This window comes from Castor canadensis, chromosome 13 (assembly GCF_047511655.1).
Source record: "Castor canadensis chromosome 13, mCasCan1.hap1v2, whole genome shotgun sequence".
Lineage (NCBI taxonomy): Eukaryota > Metazoa > Chordata > Mammalia > Rodentia > Castoridae > Castor > Castor canadensis.
In genome coordinates, this window is record NC_133398.1 from 25,822,878 (window position 1) to 25,844,757 (window position 21,880).

Sequence of the window (21,880 nt, forward strand, 5' to 3'; positions counted from 1 at the left end):
AACTTTCCAAAATGAAGGCTCAATATCAAAAGGCAGGGAGATATTCCTGAGAGAGCTAAATTTGTCCCAAACTAGGTACTCCTAATGAAGTTCCTCCCTTTTTTGGGCTTAAGGTCTTATGTGTGCTCAGTGATGGGTTGCACTGAGCTCAGATAACCTGTAACTTGAGTGTACCAGTCTTCATGTAAATGATTGTGAAAAAGCCACAAAGAAAAAGGAATGGGAGAAGACCAAGGGGAAGAGCTGCACTTTTCTTTTCCTTCCCTTTGCCTTCTCCTTCCTCTTTTCTTTCCCCTTCACCGTCCCTTCTTTCTTTGGGATTGAACCCACAGCTTCATGCTTGATATACAAGTACTGTGCCACTTGAGCTACACCCCTAGCCCTTTTTGTTTTTGTGGTAGAGTCTTGCTATTTTACCCTGGCTGGCCTCAAACTTGTATAAGTCAATGATAATTTTAAGACAACTTTTGAATAGCTTTAGGGCTATTGGGAGCATAGATTATCCTATCTTGACCTTGGCTTTTGAAGATTTCTCCTTATCCAATCAATGAGTAAGCTCACTATAGAGCTACTACATGGCAACAATTTTGGTAGTGATTTTTGCTTATCTTCACCAGTTATCTGCCACATTTTCATTGTGATAATAGGATGACCAGATGATAGAATTTGGTCTCTACCCACTGCTCCAAAATGCTGAGGTTTAATTTTTTTTTTTCAGTTTCCTTCATCCAGAATCAATAAGCAGCCAGTATAATAAAAATGGAGCTTCCAAGTCTCTTCTCTAGGACTTCCATGCGTTCATTCTGACTTCTTCCCCACCACCTACTCAGCTGTTGGCTTTGATTCCTCAAAATGTACCAGGTAAGCAGAACAAAATTCTGGATCCTCAGCAAATTTGACTGTTCCTAAATCACTTTTCATATGCCACATCTCCTTAGTAACCTGGTGAATTTTGTTCTTGATACATCAGTCAAGATTGTTAAATCTTTCTCAAGCACTCTCTATTTTGTATTTTCTACTTTTATACACACGGCTCACCATACTCCATTCAAATGGTCTGCTTAAAGGTCAAAAGACTTTGGGCTTTTGGATGGGAAGATCTGTATCACATCTTTGCAGCATCATGCCTGGTATAGTACAGGGCAAAGGGAGAAGGTTCTAGGTTCAGTGACTTGTCTGGAACCCAGCATGACTAATGGTGAACTCAAACTCTATGAGGCAAAAAGAATTTTACCTTCTCCATAGCCTCCAACTTTGGAGTGTTGGTCCAGTGTGTAAGAAAGCACTTTTACCATTGGATTGAAATCCTTATCTGAGCCATAACATTGCCTCAAATGTAGATAAATCATTCAGGAGTCAAAAAGCTGAGGTGGGCTCTCGCTTGCTGTCTCTCTCTCCCTCTCCCTCTCTCTTTCACACACACACGTTCATCTATTCATCTGTCATGGCTCATGTTTTGAAGGCATGGTCCCAAGCTGATGAATATATTTGGAGGTGTTGAAAACTTTAGATAGAAGGGTCTACTTGGAGGAAACAAGTCATGAGGGGGTGACTTTGAAGACTATATTGGGTCCCAGTCCTTCCTTCTTTCTCTCTCTCTTTGGTTCCTGATCACCATGAAGTGAGCAGCCTCCTATGTCAACACTCCCATCACCATGATATTCTATTTTACCATAGACCCAAAAGTCCATGGTTAGCCAACCATGAACTGAAACTTCAGAATTGTGAGCCAAAAGAAACCTTTTCTCCTTTTGTTTGTCTTGGGTATTTTGTAACAGTGGTGGGAATCTGTGTAGTATATCATGCAAACCCAAACCTTACTGAAGCAACTCATGTAGTGTATCATGAAAGACGTCTCTCTTGATGTGACAGGAGGCTGAGTCTTTGGCAAAAGAAAAGCAAGTAAGTTTCATGGGATAAAGGATAGGGACATTCTTTTCCCATCTTTGTGGACTGAGAGAATTCAAATGCTTGACTTACTCTTAAAGGTAGCACAAAAGGCTGTACTTGAGATTAACTAAAAAGCTACAGTCATCCACCAGTACTCACTAAATATCTATTCTGCCTTAGTCTTTGGCAATATAGAAATAGAAAAGAACTTACATTATTGAGAGAGATAACCATTTATATACTGTGTGCTAAATAATAGAAAGAAGCATATGACATGATGTGGGGGACCTAACATAGATTGAAGATGGAATGGGAAATATCTGTGCTGAGTTTTATGATACTTATAAACAAGGATTAGATGAAGAAGGTAGAATGCAGTAGAAAGTTGTTCCATGCAGGAGGGAAATCTGGACAAAGGTATGGGGACCAGAAAGTCCACTAAATTTAGGGATTGGTAAGTAATTCCATATGACAGATGCAGAGAGACAACAGACAAATACAGAAAGACTAAATGGGAGGTAGGGAAACAGGTCATGGCAGAAGATAAGGAATGAAATTTAGGTGGGAGCCAAATAATAAAATGCCTTGGGAGTTATGGTAAGAACTTTCAGTACTTCTGGAAGACACCAAGAAACCTCAGGCCAAAGCATGTTACTTAATATTGTTCTTCTTCCACTGCATTCCAGAAAAGAAAAGGGACAAATGGGTCATTGGTTTCCTAAGACCAGGATTTTAATTTCTCAGGGAATGTAGTCAAAGTCATGTTAATAAGAAAACCATCTAATACTCTTATTGACTAGACAAGTGGTTTACAGAAAGAAATCATTCCTCAAAGTTACTTATTATATTTGATATCTGGGAATTAGAAGAAAATCAACAAAAGACCAGAATGAAAGCATCTCTCACACCCAATCACCATCCTCTACCCATTTGTAGATCCAGTAGAAAGTGAGTTGCTGAAGGAAAAATTGTGGAGGAACCATGGGGTTGGAACCACTTGGTCACGTTCAAAGAAAAAGAGGTAGACATAGACAGCAGATGGAGAAGGTTGTGAAGAGGAAGATGGAATTTGAATGGAAGGAAAGAGATTAAGGACAAGAGAGAATCTGTGCAACATCCCACCAAAGCCCATACAGTAGAAACATGTCTCTTGTATGGTACATGAGGTAAATCTAAGAAACTCAAAAACATAACTTTTAGTTATTGATCTGAACTAATTAAAATCTTATTAAATTTCCCTCAGGGTATGCTACATAATATAAGGAAAGTTGGGACATAAATTATTCACAAGGGGAAGGGACTCTGTGGTCTTTAAGAGTGAGAGTAACATATCCCACAAGGAATAAAAACAAAGAAGAATATTATTCAATAGAAATGAGCAATTGGAGAGCTAAAAGGTTTATTCTCATTTTTCCTCTCTTTTCATCACATGTAAAGATAATCTTCATGGGGCTAAAAAGCAAGATTAGAGGTGGGAGACGCCTATAGAGGTCATTACCATTTATTGGGGTCTCTGTATGCCAGAGGCAGAGCTATGTGTTATATGTACATGATTTCATTCAATCCCCATAACAATCCTGTGTTATCAGTGCTATCTATCTTTATCTTTATTTTATAGATGAGGAAAAGTTAGCATCTAACTTTTAAATGTTAACAGGTAACATGGTAAATATCCTTAGGCTACAAAATACATAAAACTTATGAGTGAAATATTGAAGAAAGAGGGAGAGGAAGAGAGAGAAGAAAAACATCCCTTTAAATTGGTGAATTGGTGTTTTTGAAACTGTAGACTCTATCTCATTTGTATGTAGGAGAATCAACTTAGTGGTTATGACTGGCATTTTAAAAAAATGGAATAGAAAGAAAATGAATGGAATGAAATAGAATAGAATAGAATAGAATGAAAATGAAAATGTCAGGGTGTAGTTCAGGTAGTCAGGGTAAGTATTGTGCCATGAATAAAAAGGCTTTGTGTGAACAAAATTGCAATCTGAAATTTATCTCTTCAAGCGAGTCATTGAAAACCACTATTTAAATGCATTGCTGAACTTGTAAGATTAGGAAAATCTGTAGAGGGTAAATCAGAGCAGGAACAGGAATCTAGAATTTAAAGAAGGCAGTGAATATTTAGCCATCAAATAAACAAGATACTGGTAGTCTTAAGTATGTTTTGCTATCCAAGTAATTTACGTCCCCTTATGCTAATAGTTCCACAGGGTACAGGAGACATAGCCTTGGACTGGAAGAAGGAGGGAAGTTGTGGAAACCTCTGCAAAACCTGGATTTTCTTAATGCTAAATGCTCAGTGGAAAACTATGGTAGAAAAATAGGTCTGTGCTAGGAAAGGAGATGACAAAGTAACAGGTGAGAGAAAACGAAGGTAGTATACAATCTGTTTTGAATATTTGAAATTACAAGTGAACTTTAATCATAAATAATCTGAGGTCTGAATTAACACTACCATTTTGACCTCAAAAATCCCAGGAAGAAAAGTTGATTTAGAGTAATTCCTCTTTGAACATGCCTACTCTCAAAATACCAAAGAATATCAACACATAACATCATGATGAACATAGGCTAAAAATTAGGAAAACACACAATAATGAGAAAGAATAAATAGAAACAAGAGCAGCATGGCTCCAAAATAATCATATATGGGAATTCATTTATACAGAATGTAATAATTAATATGTTTAACATACTTAAAGAAATAAAAGGAGTACAAACTAAATCAATGAATACATATCCATCAAAAATATGGTATACATTTGTAAAAAAAACAAAAACAAATACAATAGCTAGAATAAAAAATATGATAATTTAAATACAATGGAAAGCTGAGACCTGTTGAAACTATTCCAGGACTTGGGGAGGGGAGATATAGGAGAATGACGGAATGGTGAATTCAACTATGATATATTGTAAGAAATTTTGTAAATGTTACAAGGTACCCCCCCAGTACAACAATAATAAAAATAAAGTATAAAATATTTGTTGATTGAAAAATTACAATCTTAATGGATATGCCAAACAAATGGATTGGACTCAGCTAAAAAATAAACTGGTACAACCATTTTGGAAAGTAGTTTGGCCCTATCTATTGCCTTTGAAGATACACTTATATTTTAATTGAGCAATTTCATTCCCATATATGCACCAATTCTGAGCATTTCTCAAATCCATATGTACAATACAACAGAAGATATATATGTATAATATGTATAAATACTATATAGGTATATATGAGTGAGATGCACACAAAACAATGAACATGAATGTACTATAACTATGCATACCAACTTAGATGAATCTAAAAAACATGACATTGAGTTAAAGTAGCAAGTCTTGAAGAATACATGCAGTATGATTCTGTTACGGAATCATTAATGGAGATAACTAAAATAGATATAAGGAATAATTACCACAACCTCATTAACACAGTGATTTATAAAATTCTGCTTATCCCTGAAGCACAGAGAATATAGTTATGAAAGAAAACAAAGGGAGTTTTAAAGCAAAAATAGTGAACTGGGAGATAGATCTCAAAATACATTAACTAAAGAATAGAGAGCAAAAAAAAAATTAGGAGAGAATAAAGCACATGCGCGATGCAGAAAAAAAGTAACATAGGTTAAATTGGAATTATAAGAAAAAAGGATATAAAGAGGGGATAGAAACAATATTTAAAGAAATGATGATTGAGTTGGTGAAATGGGTCAAGTGGTAGAGCACCTACCTAGCAAGTGTGAGGCCCTGAGTTCAAACCCCAGTGCCACCAAAAACCAAAAAAGAAATATTTAAAAATAGAGACTTAAGGCTTCAGATTCAGGAATCATAATGATCCCAGCAAAGGAAAAAAACAATCCATACCATCTGTTCTTTTCCAGTGAACACAGGATAACCTCCAAACAACCAGCTCTTCAATGCAACTAGAACTTTTGCTTTACACACTCTGAAACTATTATACAAAGTTCATGTAATTTTAAAAGTACCTGGAGAATGTTTTCCAGAATAATTCAGATATTTGTTATTATGAGGAGAATTTTTATGGTGAATAAAGCTTTTTTCCTTAAAGTCTACTTTGTCTTGTTACCATAAATGGTATGGTTTCATTTGGGTGCATATGCTTTACTATTTTCCCATCTTTTTATTTTCAATCATAATCATACTGCTTTTTGTATTTTTTTTTGAATTTATGTATTTATATTTTATTTTATTTTTTTGTAGGCATTATTCCTTTATTTATTTTTTTATTTTATTATTCGTATGTGCATACAAGGCTTGGGTCATTTCTCCCCCCTGCCCCCAGCCCCTCCCTTACCACCCACTCCGCCCCCTCCCTCTCCCCCCCCTCAATACCCAGGAGAAACTATTTTGCCTTTATTTATAATTTTGTTGTAGAGAGAGTATAAGCTATAATAGGAAGGAACAAGGGTTTTTGCTGGTTGAGATAAGGATAGCTATACAGGGAGTTGACTCACATTAATTTCCTGTGTGTGTGTGTTACCTTCTAGGTTAATTCTTTCTGATCTCACCTTTTGTCTAGTTCCTGGTCTCCTTCTCCTATTGGCCCCAGCTGCTTTTAAGGTATCTGCTTTAGTTTCTCTGTGTTAAGGGCAACAAATGCTAGCTAATTTTTTAGGTGTCTTACCTATCCTCACCCCTCCCTTGTATGCTCTCGCTTTTATCATGTGTTCAAAGTCCAATCCCCTTGTTGTGTTTGCCCTTGATCTAATGTCCACATATGAGGGAGAACATACAATTTTTGGTCTTTTGGGCCAGGCTAACCTCACTCAGAAGGATGTTCTCCAATTCCATCCATTTACCAGCGAATGATAACATTTCGTTCTTCTTCATGGTTGCATAAAATTCCATTGTGTATAGATACCACATTTTCTTAATCCATTCGTCAGTGGTGGGGCATCTTGGCTGTTTCCATAACTTGGCTATTGTGAATAATGCTGCAATAAACATGGGTGTGCAGGTGCCTCTGGAGTAACCTGTGTCACAGTCTTTTGGGTATATCCCCAAGAGTGGTATTGCTGGATCAAATGGTAGATCAATGTCTAGCTTTTTAAGTAGCCTCCAAATTTCTTTCCAGAGTGGTTGTACTGGTTTACATTCCCACCGACAGTGTAAGAGGGTTCCTTTTTCCCCGCATCCTCGCCAACACCTGTTGTTGGTGGTGTTGCTAATTATGGCTATTCTAACAGGGGTGAGGTGGAATCTTTGTGTGGTTTTAATTTGCATTTCCTTTATTGCTAGAGATGGTGAGCATTTTTCATGTGTTTTCTGGCCATTTGAATTTCTTCTTTTGAGAAAGTTCTGTTTAGTTCACTTGCCCATTTCTTTATTGGTTCATTAGTTTTGGGAGAATTTAGTTTTTTAAGTTTCCTATATATTCTGGTTATCAGTCCTTTGTCTGATATTTTCAAATATTTTCTCCCACTCTGTGGGTGTTCTCTTCAGTTTAGAGACCATTTCTTTTGATGAACAGAAGCTTTTTAGCTTTATGAGGTCCCATTTATCTATGCTATCTCTTAGTTGCTGTGCTGCTGGGGTTTCATTGAGAAAATTCTTACCTATACCTACTAACTCCAGAGTATTTCCTACTCTTTCCTGTATCAACTTTAGAGTTTGTGGTCTGATATTAAGATCCTTGATCCATTCTGAGTTAATCTTGGTAGAGGGTGACATACATGGATCTAGTTTCAGTTTTTTGCAGACTGCTAACCAGTTTTCCCAGCAGTTTTGGTTGAAGAGGCTGCTGTTTCTCCATCGTATATTATTAGCTCCTTTGTCAAAGACAAGTTGGTTATAGTTGTTTGGTTTCATATCTGGGTCCTCAATTCTGTTCCATTGGTCTTCATATCTGTTTTTGTGCCAGTATCATGCTGGTTTTATCGTTATTGCTTTGTAATATAGTTTGAAGTCAGGTATTGTGATACCTCCTGCACTGTTCTTTTGACTGAGTATTGCTTTGGCTATTTGTGGCCTCTTGTGTTTCCATATAAATTTCATGGTAGATTTTTCAATCACTTTAATGAATGCCATTGGAATTTTGATAGGAATTGCATTAAACATGTAGATTACTTTTGGGAATATTGACATTTTTACTATGTTGATTCCACCAATCCATGAGCATGGGAGATCTCTCCACTTGCTATAGTCTTCCTCACTCTCTTTCTTCAGAAGTTTATAGTTTTCCTTGTAGAGGTCTTTCACATCTTTTGTTAGGTTTACAACTAGGTATTTGATTTTTTTTTGAGGCTACTGTAAATGGAATTGTTTTCATACATTCTTTTTCAGTTTGTTCATTGTTAGTGTATAGAAATGCTAATGATTTTTCTATGTTGATTTTATATCCTGCTACCTTCTATAGCTATTGATGATGTCTAGAAGCTTCTGAGTAGAGTTTTTTGGGTCTTGAAGGTATAGGATCATGTCATCTGCAAATAGGGATATTTTGACAGTTTCTTTACCTATTTGTATTCCTTTTATTCCTTCTTCTTGCCTAATTGCTCTGGCTAGGAATTCCAGTACTATGTTGAATAGGAGTGGAGATAGTGGGCATCCTTGTTTGGTTCCTGATTTTACAGGGAATGGTTTCAGTTTTTCTCCATTAAGTATAATGCTGGCTGTAGGTTTGTCATATATAGCTTTTACAATGTTGAGGTACTTTCCTTCTAGTCCTAGTTTTCTTAGAGCTTTTATCATGAAATGGTGTTGGATCTTATCAAAGGCTTTTTCTGCATCTATTGAGATGATCAAGTGGTTTTTGTCTTTGCTTCTGTTAATGTGGTTTATTACGTTTATTGATTTTCGTATGTTGAATCACCCCTGCATCCCTGGGATGAAGTCTACTTGGTCGTGGTGAATAATCTTTTTGATGTGTTGTTGAATTCGGTTTGCCATTATTTTGTTGAGGATTTTTGCATCAGTGTTCATTAAGGAGATTGGCCTATAGTTCTCCTTTTTGGAGGTGTCTTTGCCTGGTTTTGGGATAAGTGTAATAGTGGCTTCATAAAATGTGTTTGGCAGTTTTCCTTCCCTTTCTATTTCATGGAACGGTTTAGGGAGGGTTGGTATCAGTTCTTCTTTAAAGGTCTGATAGAATTCAGCAGAGCACCCATCAGGTCCTGGACTTTTCTTTTTGGGGAGACTCTTGATTGCTGCTTCAATTTCATTTTGTGTTATAGGTCTATTCAGGTGATTAATTTCCTCTTGGTTCAGCTTTGGATGATCATATGTATCTAGAAATCTGTCCATTTCTTTAAGATTTTCAAATTTATGTGAATATAGGTTCTCAAAGTAGTCTCTGATGATTTCCTGGACTTCCATGGTGTTTGTTGTTATCTCCCCTTTTGCATTCCTGATTCTACTAATTTGGGTTTTTTTCTCTCCTCATTTTAGTCAGGTTTGCCAGGGGTCTATCGATCTTGTTTATTTTTTCAAAGAACCAACTTTTTGTTTCATTAATTCTTTGTATGGTTTTTTTGGTTTCTATTTTGTTGATTTCAGCTCTTATTTTTATTATTTCTCTCCTTCTATTTGTTTTGGGATTTGCTTGTTCTTATTTTTCTAGGAGTTTGAGATGTATCATTAGGTCATTGATTTGGGATCTTTCAATCTTTTTAATATATGCACTCGTGGCTATAAACTTTCCTCTCAGGACTGCCTTAGCTGTGTCCCATAGGTTCCGGTAGGTTGTGTTTTCATTTTCATTGACTTCCAGGAACTTTTTAATTTCCTCTTTTATTTCATCGATGATCCATTCTTCATTAAGTAATGAGTTATTTAGTTTCCAGCTGTTTGCATGTTTTTTGTCTTTACTTTTGTTGTTGAGTTCTACTTTTACTGCATTGTGATCAGATAGTATGCACTGTATAATTTCTATTTTCTTATATTTGCTGAGACTTGCTTTGTGCCCTAGGATATGATCTATTTTGGAGAAGGTTCCATGGGCTGCTGAGAAGAATGTATATTGTGTAGAGGTTGGATGAAATGTTCTGTAGACATCAACTAGGTCCATTTGATCTATTGCATATTTTAGATCTTGGATTTCTTTATTGATTTTTTGTTTGGATGACCTATCTATTGATGATAATGGGGTGTTAAAGTCTGGTCTGCCACAACCATTAGTGGCGTTTATATATGCTTTCAGATCTTTCAGGGTATGTTTGATGAAATTGGGTGTGTTGACATTGGGTGCATACAGGTTGATAATTATTATTTCCTTTTGGTCTATTTCCCCTTTTATTAGTATGGAATGTCCTTCTTTATCTCGTTTGATCAATGTAGGTTTGAAGTCTACTTTGTCAGAGATAAGTATTGGTGCTCCTGCCTGTTTTTGGGGGCCATTGGCTTGGTAAATCTTCTTCCAGCCTTTCATCCTAAGCCTATGATTATTTCTGTCGGTGAGATGGGGCTCCTGTTAACATTAAGTGTTAGTACTGATAGGTATGTGGTGATTCCTGTCATTTACTTGTCTCAGTTGTTTGAAGGTTTGATTGTGTGTACCTAAGTTGAGGTTACTCTCTACTGTCTTGCTTTTTCTTTTCCTGAGGTTTGGTGCTGCCTATCTTTTCATGGTTAAGTTGGGTTTCACTTTCTGTGTGCAGAATCCCTTGCAGAATCTTTTGTAGAGGTGGCTTTGTGGTCACATATTGTTTTAGTTTCTGCTTATCATGGAAGACTTTTATTGCTCCATCTCTTTTGAATGATAGTTTTGCTGGGTAGAGTATCCTGGGGTTGAAGTTATTTTCATTCAGTGCCTGGAGGATCTCACCCCACGCTCTTCTTGCTTTTAATGTTTCTGTTGAGAAGTCTGCTGTGATTTTGATGGGTTTACCTTTGTATGTTACTTGTTTTTTCTCTCTTCCAGCCTTCAATATTCTTTCCTTAGTTTCTGAACTTGTTGTTTTAATGATGATATGTCATGGGGTAGTTCTATTTTGATCTGGTCTGTTTGGTGTCCTGGAGGCCTCTTGCATCTGTATGGGAATATCTTTCTCTAGATTTGGGAAATTTTCCATTATTATTTTGTTCAATAGATTATGCATTCCCTTCGCTTGCACCTCTTCTCCTTCTTTGATTCCCATGATTCTCAAGTTTGGTCTTTTGATGGAGTTGGTGAGTTCTTGCATTTTCTTTTCACAGGTCTTGAGTTGTTTAATTAATAGTTCTTCGGTTTTTCCTTTAATTACCATTTCATCTTCAAGTTCTGAGATTCTGTCTTCTATTTGTTCTTTTCTGTTGGATTGGCCTTCTGTTTTGTTTTGCAGTTCTGTTTCGTTCTTTTTTCTGAGGTTTTCCATATTCTGGGTGGTTTCCTCTTTAATGTTGTCTATTTTTGTCCTGAGTTCATTTATCCCTTTATTCATTGTGTTCTCTGTTTCACTTTGGTGTTTATATAGTGCTTCTATGGTTTCCTTTATTTCTTCTTTTGCTTTTTCAAATTCTCTATTTTTGTTGTCTTGGAATTTCTTGAGTGTCTCCTGTACATTTTGGTTGACCCTATACAGTATCATCTCTATAAAATTCTCATTGAGTACTTGTAGTAAGTCTTCTTTTAAATTATTCTTGTGGGCTTCATTGGGTCCTTTGGCATAGTTTATCTTCATTTTGATGAAGTCTGGATCTCAGTATCTGTTTTCTTCATTCCCCTCTGGTTCCTGTACTAAGTTTTTGCTGTGAGAAAACTGGTTTCACTGTTTTTTCTGTCTTCCCGTCATTGTCTTTGTGTTGTTACTGTCCCTGTACTGTGTGCAATTAAGTATTTTCTAGCTTGTAATTATATCAATGGTAATATTTAGAATGGAAGGGTGAGCAATATCGAAAGCAAGAAGTTAAAGAAAGGGGGAAAACAAATACACAGACAAGAAGGAGAAAACAGAACAAGGTATCAGAGAAGAATCGCTTCTCGTCCTTTTGGCTAAGATCAAGTGTAGTATCAGACAAGAAAGTGTCAAAGGTATAAACAGGAAGCATTAGTGTACTAATTGACAGTAAGCTGAACAGACATTAGAGAGACAGAGAGAGGATCGAAAATCAAAAATAAAAAAAAGATAAAAATAAAAATAAAAAATAAGTAAATGAAAGAAATATCTATATATAAAAATAAATTAAAATAAAATGGAAAATAGAAAATTAAAAAAAAAAAAACCAAAAAAATCAAAAAACCAAAAAACCTCCAAGTTTAAATGCAATGAAGTTTCTGTCTTAATAATTTGGGTGTCTGTCTCAGTCTCTAATCCTGGAGATGGTGCCTCAGATGTTGTTCTGTAGTTGTCTCATCAAAGGGGATGCATAAAGTAGAACAAAACTACACATTCACACACACACACACACACACACACACACACACACAAAGCCCCACCAAGTGTCCCCAGTTCAAATGCAATGTCCCCAGTTCAAATGCAATACAGTTTCAGTAAGTTTTTCGGCTTGCAGGTGTAATTCGGTTGTTCTCTCATCAAAGGTAGGGAGAAAAAGAACAAAAAGTGTCTGGAGACAGTTCTGAGAATGGTATCTGTGGCTGTGGCTTGCCTGCCTGCTGCTGTCAGCCTGCTGTTGCTGGAGGCGTTATTTATGCAGATCTCTGGGATGAGCTTAGCACTCAGCTGGCCCCAAAGGCTTTGTTTGCTCAGAGTTCTCCTGTGCGGGGGCCTCTGCTATAAGCTTTCCCCTTTCCAAGCACACTGGGAAAGGTGACACTGCACCCGTGTTCTCAGGCCTGCATGTTTATTTACAGTTCACGTGGGAAGTGGGTCTTCCCTCCTCTCCTGTGGAGTTTTCCTCCCTCCTCCACTCTCACAAGCTTTCCTGCTCCTGGTTGCTGGGCGGGCGCACCGGCTCCCGCCAGAGCCTCTCTGGCCTGCCCAGCTTGTTTATTTACAATCCCGGGAAGGATTCCTTTCCCCCAATCTTCAGCACTCAGGGCACCCCACCCTCTTTCCTATGTGTTTTTATTGTTCTTATTGCTTATTACTCAGTTTCTCTTTCCTTTCCCCTGGTGGAGGTCAATCTGTCCAGGGGGCTATGCTTCTCTGGCCAAGGCTTGTCTGTGGGAGTACCACGGAACCACGAAGCTTACTTGGTCCACGTCTTCCCAAGCTGTCTGGGTGCGGGCGACTGGCGACCCGGGGGCCTGCCTGGTTTCTCTGTTTAATGTGAAGTGGAGATTCTCTGTGCTGGCTGGAGGTGTGGAGGGGTCAAAGTTGTGCCTCTTCTCAGTGATTATGCCTGCAAAGTGTGTCTCCAGCATCTCTCCAAGATTTCACTATAGGAGGCTCACTTTCTGCTTCCTCCCTCTAGCCACCATCTTGGAATCTCTGCTTTTTGTATTTTAAGAATTTATTTTTGCAAATAACAAATAGCTGTTATTGATGTTTTTGTTGTATTAGCCAATCTTTATCATTTTACTGGGAAATTAGTGCATTTATACTTACTATAAAAACTCAAATTCTTTGTTTTATTTCTACCATCTTTTTGTGATTTGTATTTTCCTCATCTTTTTAATATTTACTTCTTTTTGACTAGTTGCTTAAAACAATTAACAAACATTATTATAATTAATGTTATATACTATCAATATAAAAAACTTTTCCAAGCAAACAGAAAAATGATTTTTAAAATACAGTTAGAAAATCCCAGGAGAATTTTCCTGTGGAAAAAAGGAAAACTACAGTAGTGCCAAAAATAGTTTCAATGTGTGTATAATAGAAAATTCATGTATAAACTGTACATAGAAATTACAAAATTATAGAAATATGGAAAATTACTAAATAAAAGGAGAGATACATGCATAAACAACAATAGTTTGATGTTAAAGGCATTAAACTTATAAAGTTAAACTATAAATGCAATGAGATTCAAGCAAAATACTCAGTTTTTTTTTCCTGGAACTTGACAAGCAGATTCTACAATTTATGCAAAAGTAGAAAGGACCAAGAAGAGAAAATTTACTTTAGAAAATGGATAATTAGTTAGTAGAAATGTATTTGCCAGATATGATGACTTTTTAGTAAATATATAGTAAGCCTGACAATATATTTTAGGATTAAGAATAGACAAATAGCCCAAAAGAATCAAATAGCTTTGGTTAAGAGATATTTTTGTTTTGTTTTAGAGACAAGGTCTTACTATGCAGGCCAGGCTGGCCTAGAACTCATGGTCCCTTTGTCTCAGCTTTCCGAGTGCCAGGACTTCAGATGTGCACCACCATTCCTGCTCATGATAAAAGATTTTGGTACATATAAAAGCTTTATGTACAGTGGTGGTGGAGTGAAAACTCAGGAAAGGAAAGAATAGGCCATGTAATTAGCAAATGTGCTGAAACAATTAGCCATTCACATAAAATAATAAATTTGATCAAACACAAAATCATATTCACTTGGATTCAAAATCTAAATGTAAAAAAATCAAAACTCCGAAATGGGTAAAGATGTAGTATAAATAATGCAAAAGCACTCCTAAGTATCAGAAGCAATAATAATAAGAAAAGTTATTTAATTAAAAAGTAGGTCAGTGTACTGGAAAATTACTGAGCGTAGATTTTGTATTCTCACTACAACAATGAGTAAGTACGCAAGGCAATGCATGTTGATTAGCTTGCTTTCAGCATTTTGCAATATATCTGCATATCTAACATGTATATACACACATATATACACAAACATATCGCTTTTATTTGTCTACTAAGAATAAACAAATACATTTTTAAAGTGTACAGGAGAACTGAATGTGTAAAAAGACATGTAGACCCAAGATCACAGAAAAAGACACAGAACAATGTGTAAATATAAATGTTAGTTACCTCACAGGATCCCGACTTCAGCTGTATAACATGGATCTGCTAAGGGAAGCACTGTGGCACTTTTGGCTCAAAGACCATGGCCTTTTCAAATTGCAATTTCAAATCCATTGGTAATTTTCAGTATGTTCACCAAATGTTGAAGACAATGCAGATACTGTATGGAAGGTAAGTTTTTTATAGGAAGTAAGTGGTTACAGAGCATTTGTTTTTTTTTAATCCAAACGTTCTTTAAAGAGTTATGTTTACTGTCAAAATGCATCCTTGAATGGACACAAATGTAGGGCATTCTGACAAAATATCTACAGAGGAAGATTTTCTTTCAAAAACAATACCACAAAAACACATCAGGATGATTCTTGCAAACTAATGAACAGAAAGTCTCCAGCATTCTTTCCCCTTTTGAAGCCAGTCCTGCAGAGTAGCATCTCCTCATCCTTTGTTCCAAAGAATACTGCTCACATTTCTGTGACTCCACTGAATGTCTTAAAAGGACACACAGAGGGGATATGCTTGGTAGCTGGCAAGCAGATTTAGTCTCTTAGGGAGGAAAACGATTACCACTTTGGGACTTCCAGGCAGTTGCTGTCCAAACCACAGTGAGCAAGATAAACCCTACGTGAGGCTGACCTCCTGTTGATTGCCTGGGATACCATCAGAATCTATTTCCAAATATTACAGAAGGGACCATGTGGAATCCTCTGGCTTCTGGAGCATCAGATTGAATGGGGAACCTGTTTTTTATTATGGTTGGGAGCAAAAAAAAATGTTTAACTATTCCATGACTTTAATGGAACACAGATTTGGTTTTTCTTAGAAATGACTGTTCGGCCTTATAATTACAATTTGCTTGTAGAGTCAGTGACGGCACATGGTGGAGTTGGCTTCCAAACCACAGAGGCAGAGAGGAAAGAGGAAAAGCACTGAGCTACATGTGTAGACACACACACACACACACACACACACACACACACACACACACCAGCCATTAGTTCATTTGCAATTCATGACACTGTGGAACTGGGAGGATTTTTTTTCAAAAGGCAACATCCGTTCTCTGACAAACTCATAAATCATTTTATTTCTCTGCTATAAAATAAAAAACATTTTAAAAAACAGTGCGATCTTTGAGTCTCTGGTCACTTGGCAAAAGCATCTCATGCTGAAATAAAACTGCTGTCAAGATTGACAAGACGTGCACATGCCCTGAATGTATGTGCTTCCCAATGCTCATCCAGAGGTGTGCCATTTTGGATAACGACCTCATGCAGAGCCTTTTGGAAGAGCTCTGCACTCAGCATTTATGCTCGTCTTTTGGGTCCCTGCCAACATAGTCCTTTCACCACTCCAGAGGGCTTTAACGCTTCACCCAACACTTAAATGTAATAGTAGAATGTAGAGATAATCCAAATGCAGCAGGAGAAATGAAGCAGATCTCAGCTAATGAAGTTCTGCCGAGCACCATGTGTTAACTCTGGGACTTTCACTGTTTTCTCTTAGAAACTATAATCCTAGGCTGAGTGGCTATTGCAGTAGTGATGAGGATGTTGGCTGTAAATTATTCAGTGCCTTGTGTTTCATCAGCTGGGCCTTTGTCCTCAGTATTCTCTCTTCCTGAAAAGTACATTCTCCAAGGCTTTGCATGGCTGACTCCTCATCCTTTAGGTCTCAGCTCATTTAATTCTGATAATCAGCCATTGAATTCAGTGTTATTATTATCAACTTTTAAAAGAGAAAGAAACTGGTGCTCAAAGAGTCTAAACAGCTTGTCAGCTGGCTAGTATCTGGTATGGTGAAGGTAGGATTAAACCCATGGGTTTTAATTCCAAGCCCATATTCTAAAATATTATATTATGCTGCTTAGTTCTCTTTTCTAAAAAGGATCTCAGACTGCAGAGAAAAGTTAGTCCTTACTAACTAGTGCCAGAATGGAGTGGCTGGTGCCTTGTTGTGAGAGTCTGAGGAGCCCTGAAGGATTCCTGAAGGAAGTAAACTTTGAGTTAAGTCTTGGAGGAATACAAGAAGAGGAAAAGATATTTTGTGCAATGACAGAGAACACCAGGCAAAATGGCATATGTTTTTGAAGTGGCAAGAATCATGAGAGAGTCACTGCTTAGTATTACTGGGAAATTATTGTAATAAGGAGAGCAATGTAAACTGATGACGAAGAATCTGGTAGGAATACATGTAAAAAGTAAGATACCAAGTTATATTGATTCCAACCAAGAGATAATGCTGAGTGAATGTAGACATGGTCAAATTTGCCCTTTAGGAATTTCAATATGGCTGCCATGTGGAGAATGGATTGAAGCTGGCAAGACTAGAGGAAGGAAGATCTTTTGGGGATCTATTTGTATGATCCCTGAGAAAAGTAATGCACCAAGTGCGATGTTGCTGAGTGCTCCTTTTTGTTCCCAAGGCTCTAGCCAAGCCAAAGAGGCAATGGAAGTGGGCCAGGAAGGTCAGAATCAGAATGTTTGGATAAGGGCTGTCTGGATGGCAACTGACTCCCTCCAGAACTGGAAACTAATGTTATCCAGAAGAGAACCTGCTTTCTGTTCTTTCAAATGCTGGTCATACAAGGACAAAACAAGCTAGCAAGCTAGGACGTCGCTTCTTAGTAGTCTAAACTATAAAACCCTTCCCCCTGTGATAATCAGGAATGGCAAAAATTACAATATGTAAAGGATAAGTGATCTTGGTCCAGCCAGCCACCACTGGACCTTTGTAGCACTGTGGAGCTGATAAGCACTGGTCCAACTTTTAGCCTGAAAGGAACACTACGAGAGCAGTGTTACTTGCCCAGCCTGTCACCACTGGACTTTCTGATGAAGTGCTTGGAAAGAGAGACACTATTTGTTAGACTGGCTGCCACTGGACATTTGACCTTGTTAGCATGTTTATCTACCTTGTCAGTACCCTTGTTAGTAAGTTTCAATAAGCCTCATATCTTTCACACTGCCTCTGAGTATTTTTTTTTTTTTTGGTCTCTACACAACCTCCATTGCGTTAGCACAGCTAGGATATGGATCTTAGAGTATTAGAATAATATAGGTAAAAGATGCTGTGAGCTTGAAACAGGATGGTGATGAGGGGGGATGAGTCCGTAAGATAGGTCAGTATGACTTGGATTGGAGAAAGAGGAGAATAAAAGGAGTGTTTAAATCTACCTCGAGGCTTCTGGATCCTGTTCCCTGGGTGGTTAATGTTTCCATCCTTGGAGAGATGGAACTAGGTTAGTGAAGAAAAAGAAAAAATACATTACTTCAGTACATGATTGAACTTGGTGGGATGAGTGTTCATTATGCCCTTCCACATGAAGTACTAGAGAAGTGACAGGAGTGGGGAGGTGATTTGGAATTCATAAGTATTAGGACACTTTGTTAAAACTGGTGCTTCAGGGAAAGTATATAAGAGAGAAAAGTATAGCACCCTTAGACCTTCGGGCACAAACATTCACCAGGATATCAGAGCAGGAGGAACTTGAACTCTGAAGGACATGGGGGACCAACAAGCATAAGGTCACCTCCATAGCCTACAGCTTCCCTGGCTTCTATGACACATCTATTGGGATGAAGAAATACAGTCTGAATAATCTGTGAAAATTCTTATAAATTCTTTTTCCAAGTGTCCAGTTTTCCATTTTTGTGGGCATAAAAAATACTCTGAAAAGTTAAAACTACTTCTAAAGGAGTGGAATTTTTAATATAATTTTCTTAGTAAAACCCACAGGTTTGGAGCTTTGTTTAAATGACACAAACATTTTGAATGCAGTAACCAATTTTCTTTTATAAACCTGGCTCTGTTTCTGTGACAGTATTTTTCACAAAGTTCTGGCTCATAATTGTGACAGTATGTCCAAAGTTAAATAGGAAATTGAGTAGGGAAGAAAAGATTTTGTGCTCACCATTACCCATTCAGAGGATTGTTATGTAATTATTTTCTAATTAGACTTCATTTGTGGCTAGCCATTTTCATTCACATTGAGACTTCCCAAACTTGAGCGCATGCCTGCCATCTGTGTAGAGCTACCTAGACACTTTGATGGCAGTGTTTCCTTAAAGCCTCACAACAAAGCCAGGGCAAGCTCATAACACTCTTGTCCATTTTATAGAGAAAGAAATTGAAGCATTAAGAGGTAAAGGGATTTCTTTAAGTTTATTCAGCCAATTGAGGGCAAGTGTTTGAACACATATGTGCACATACACACATTTTAAAATCCGAGTATAATGGATTTTTTCTTTTACTACAACTGCAAAATGTGGTTCACATTTTGCTGATTTTTTTCTAAGTTAGTAAGTCTTTTTAACTCCCGAGAATCCCAATACCTCTGAACAAATACATAAAAAGAAGAATCAGTAAAATAATGACCTTTATAAAATAATCATTTATAGATTATTTGTATAAACTGCTTTAATTTACATATTTAAATAAGCAAATAGTTGTATGAGAAGTCAATGGATAGTATATAAAATTCAGCTTTAATGATTTTTCTGCAACTTTCTTTAAATATTTCCAAATTATCTTTGAAGTTTAAAAAGGAGGCACCTAGACAAAAGCACCTTTCAAGGAGCTAGTTCTTTGTGGCTACAGAAACAGACCTTGGCCAACACAGGCTGAGTAACTTCAGGGTGTAAGGAGATCCTTATACTCAACTCGGAAAAGTACACATAATTGCTTACTTTCTCATCTTCTATTTCATATGCCTGGGAAACCAAGTGGACACTAAGTCTGTCTATGAGAGGGAAATTCTGTATTTTTTTTTTAAATGCAGATTTATCAGAACATAAGAGCAGATAATAGGAAAAAAAACAGAAACAAAATTGACACATGTATCTAGTATAGCAATAAACTCTACAGAACAATATTTTTGATGAACATTGTGACTTTTAGAAAATCAAATAGTGACTGTCTAGAGAGGATTCAGCTTCCTTGTTAATTCATCAAATGTTAAATGATTGCCTACTTTAGGCTAAGCTCTCTGCTAGATGATGGAGGAATGAAAATAAACAAAACAGGCATGGTTTCTGCAGTTACTCTCACAGATACCAAGGAGGTCATGGCGAGTGCCTACTAAGTGCCACACATGTTCAATAGAGTCATTGACAATGGCCATAGATGTTAGCTTATGTCTGGTGCTTAATCTCTAAGAATCCCTCATTAGGGAAATCAAGCCTTTTGATGGAAGCTTTCCCTTTGTAAATTGTTCTTTTATGGCCTGATTACTGGTGGGAGAATCCTCCTATATGACCTAATATGGGGAGAAGAGAAAAGAGATTGAGATGGAGACCCAAAGTGTGAGAATTTATACTTATCCAATGCATTGGAGAATAGAAAGGAAATGTAAAATATGATGCTAGTTATTAAAAATATCTCAATCCAGGAATTCTTCTTTACTCAGTCCCTAAAATGCCATAATTATTAATAAAATAAAACAAACTAGAAAAAATGTTTTTAAATGGCTACAATTTATTGTTTATTATATATAGGTCCTGTGCCAATTATTCTACAAGCACGATCTTATTTAACTACTGTTCAGAACACCTCTGTGATGTTTGCAATACTATCACTGCACCAGTGAGAAACAGAACCAGATATACGGAATGGCTTGTCCCTGGTCACGTAACTACTGTACTTCCCAAATTTTTACTTCCCAGAATGCTATCCTTTAAAGCTCATGATTTTATGCAGCTTGACATTATATTAAAATACTCTTCCTGAAAATGTTTTCTGCTCTTTCTTATTTTTACTGGCAAATATGTCAAAGATATATCACCATCTCACTAAAGCTGCTTTGTAACACTGTACTATGGGCCTCATTCCTATTTTATTTATGCATTTATTTATTTAAATTTTTATAGTCCGGAGTCTTTTTTTTTTTTTTTGTACTTTTTATGCCATGAACTCATAAGGAATAGGTTCCAGCAGCTCAGGCTCCTTTCCATTGGTTCTCACGAAGTGTGCTTCTGTGGGTGGAGCAGGTTGGTGCTTCAGTTGAACCCAGGTTTATTTCTCTTTGGCCTGCTTCTTTTTCTGATCATTTTCCTTCCTACTTCAGGAAGCTACCTCGGCTCTTAGAATGCTTAATATACTCAATATGCACGTTGATTCTCTTGGCAAGAACCTTGACCTCGACTTGCTTGTTCACGACAATGCCAACAGCATGCTGGGTAATATTGTAGACTCTTCCAGTTCTGCTGTGGTAACATTGTGGGGCATTCCTTTTTTGCACAGTACTCTTTCCCTTGATCTCAACAATGTCATCCTTCTTGTAGACTCGCATGCATGTGGCTAAAGGAACAACTCCATGTTTCCTAAGAGGCCTAGAAAACACATATCAGGTTCCTCTCCTCTTTCCCTTTGTGTTTGTCATTTTGGCAAATTTCTGGAACATGGTGGTTCTAGCCAAAAGACCCTATTTTTATTAATACATAAAGAATTACAAAGTTGTGACAAACTGTCCAGGATCACATGGCACGTAAAGAATCAGTGAATACAATGAAAGGAGATCATGCTTTGAAGTTGGAAAGTTGGCACACACCTTGTGTCTGTTTCTTATATTCATCCATTGCCATTTAGCAAATTATACCAAAATTAATAGCTTTAAAAAAAACACACTTCTGTTATCTCATGATATCTGTAAGTCAGGAATCTGGGAAGGGTTTAGCTGAGTCCTCTGGCCAAAGGTCTCTCGTAGGCTGTAATCAAGACATTCACCAAGGCCACAGTCATCCCAAGGCTCCAATGAAGCAAGATCCAGTTCCAACCTCATTGGAAGTTGTTGACAGGATTTAGTTGCTTATGGGCTGTTGGACAGAGGACCTGACTGCTGGCTAGTGGCCACCCTCAGTTCCTGGCTACATGGCTTCTCAATAAGGCACTCAACTACGTGACAGTTGTCTTCAACAAAGTGAGCAAGCAAGAGAAAGAGAATAAGAGAGAGTCCAAGCAACATGAATGTCACAGTCTTTTATTATCTAACCCTAGAACTGACATTCTATCATATTTTCCATATTCTATTCAGAAGCGAAAAATCTCTAAGACCAGTCCACACACATCAGGAAGAGATTGTGTGAAGGTGTGACTAGAGCAACACCCTTCATTTGCAGAGGACATGTTCCTGGAACCCCAGTGGATACTTCAAACTGTGGATCGTACTGATCCCTACATATACTA

At 37.2% G+C, this 21,880-nt stretch overlaps 1 pseudogene; it reads right to left on the reverse strand.

Annotated features, from left to right (window-relative positions):
* Positions 1-20,596: 20,596 nt before the first annotated feature.
* Positions 20,597-21,077, reverse strand: LOC109702073 (large ribosomal subunit protein eL21-like; annotated as a pseudogene).
* Between the last annotated feature and the right edge of the window lie 803 nt (positions 21,078-21,880).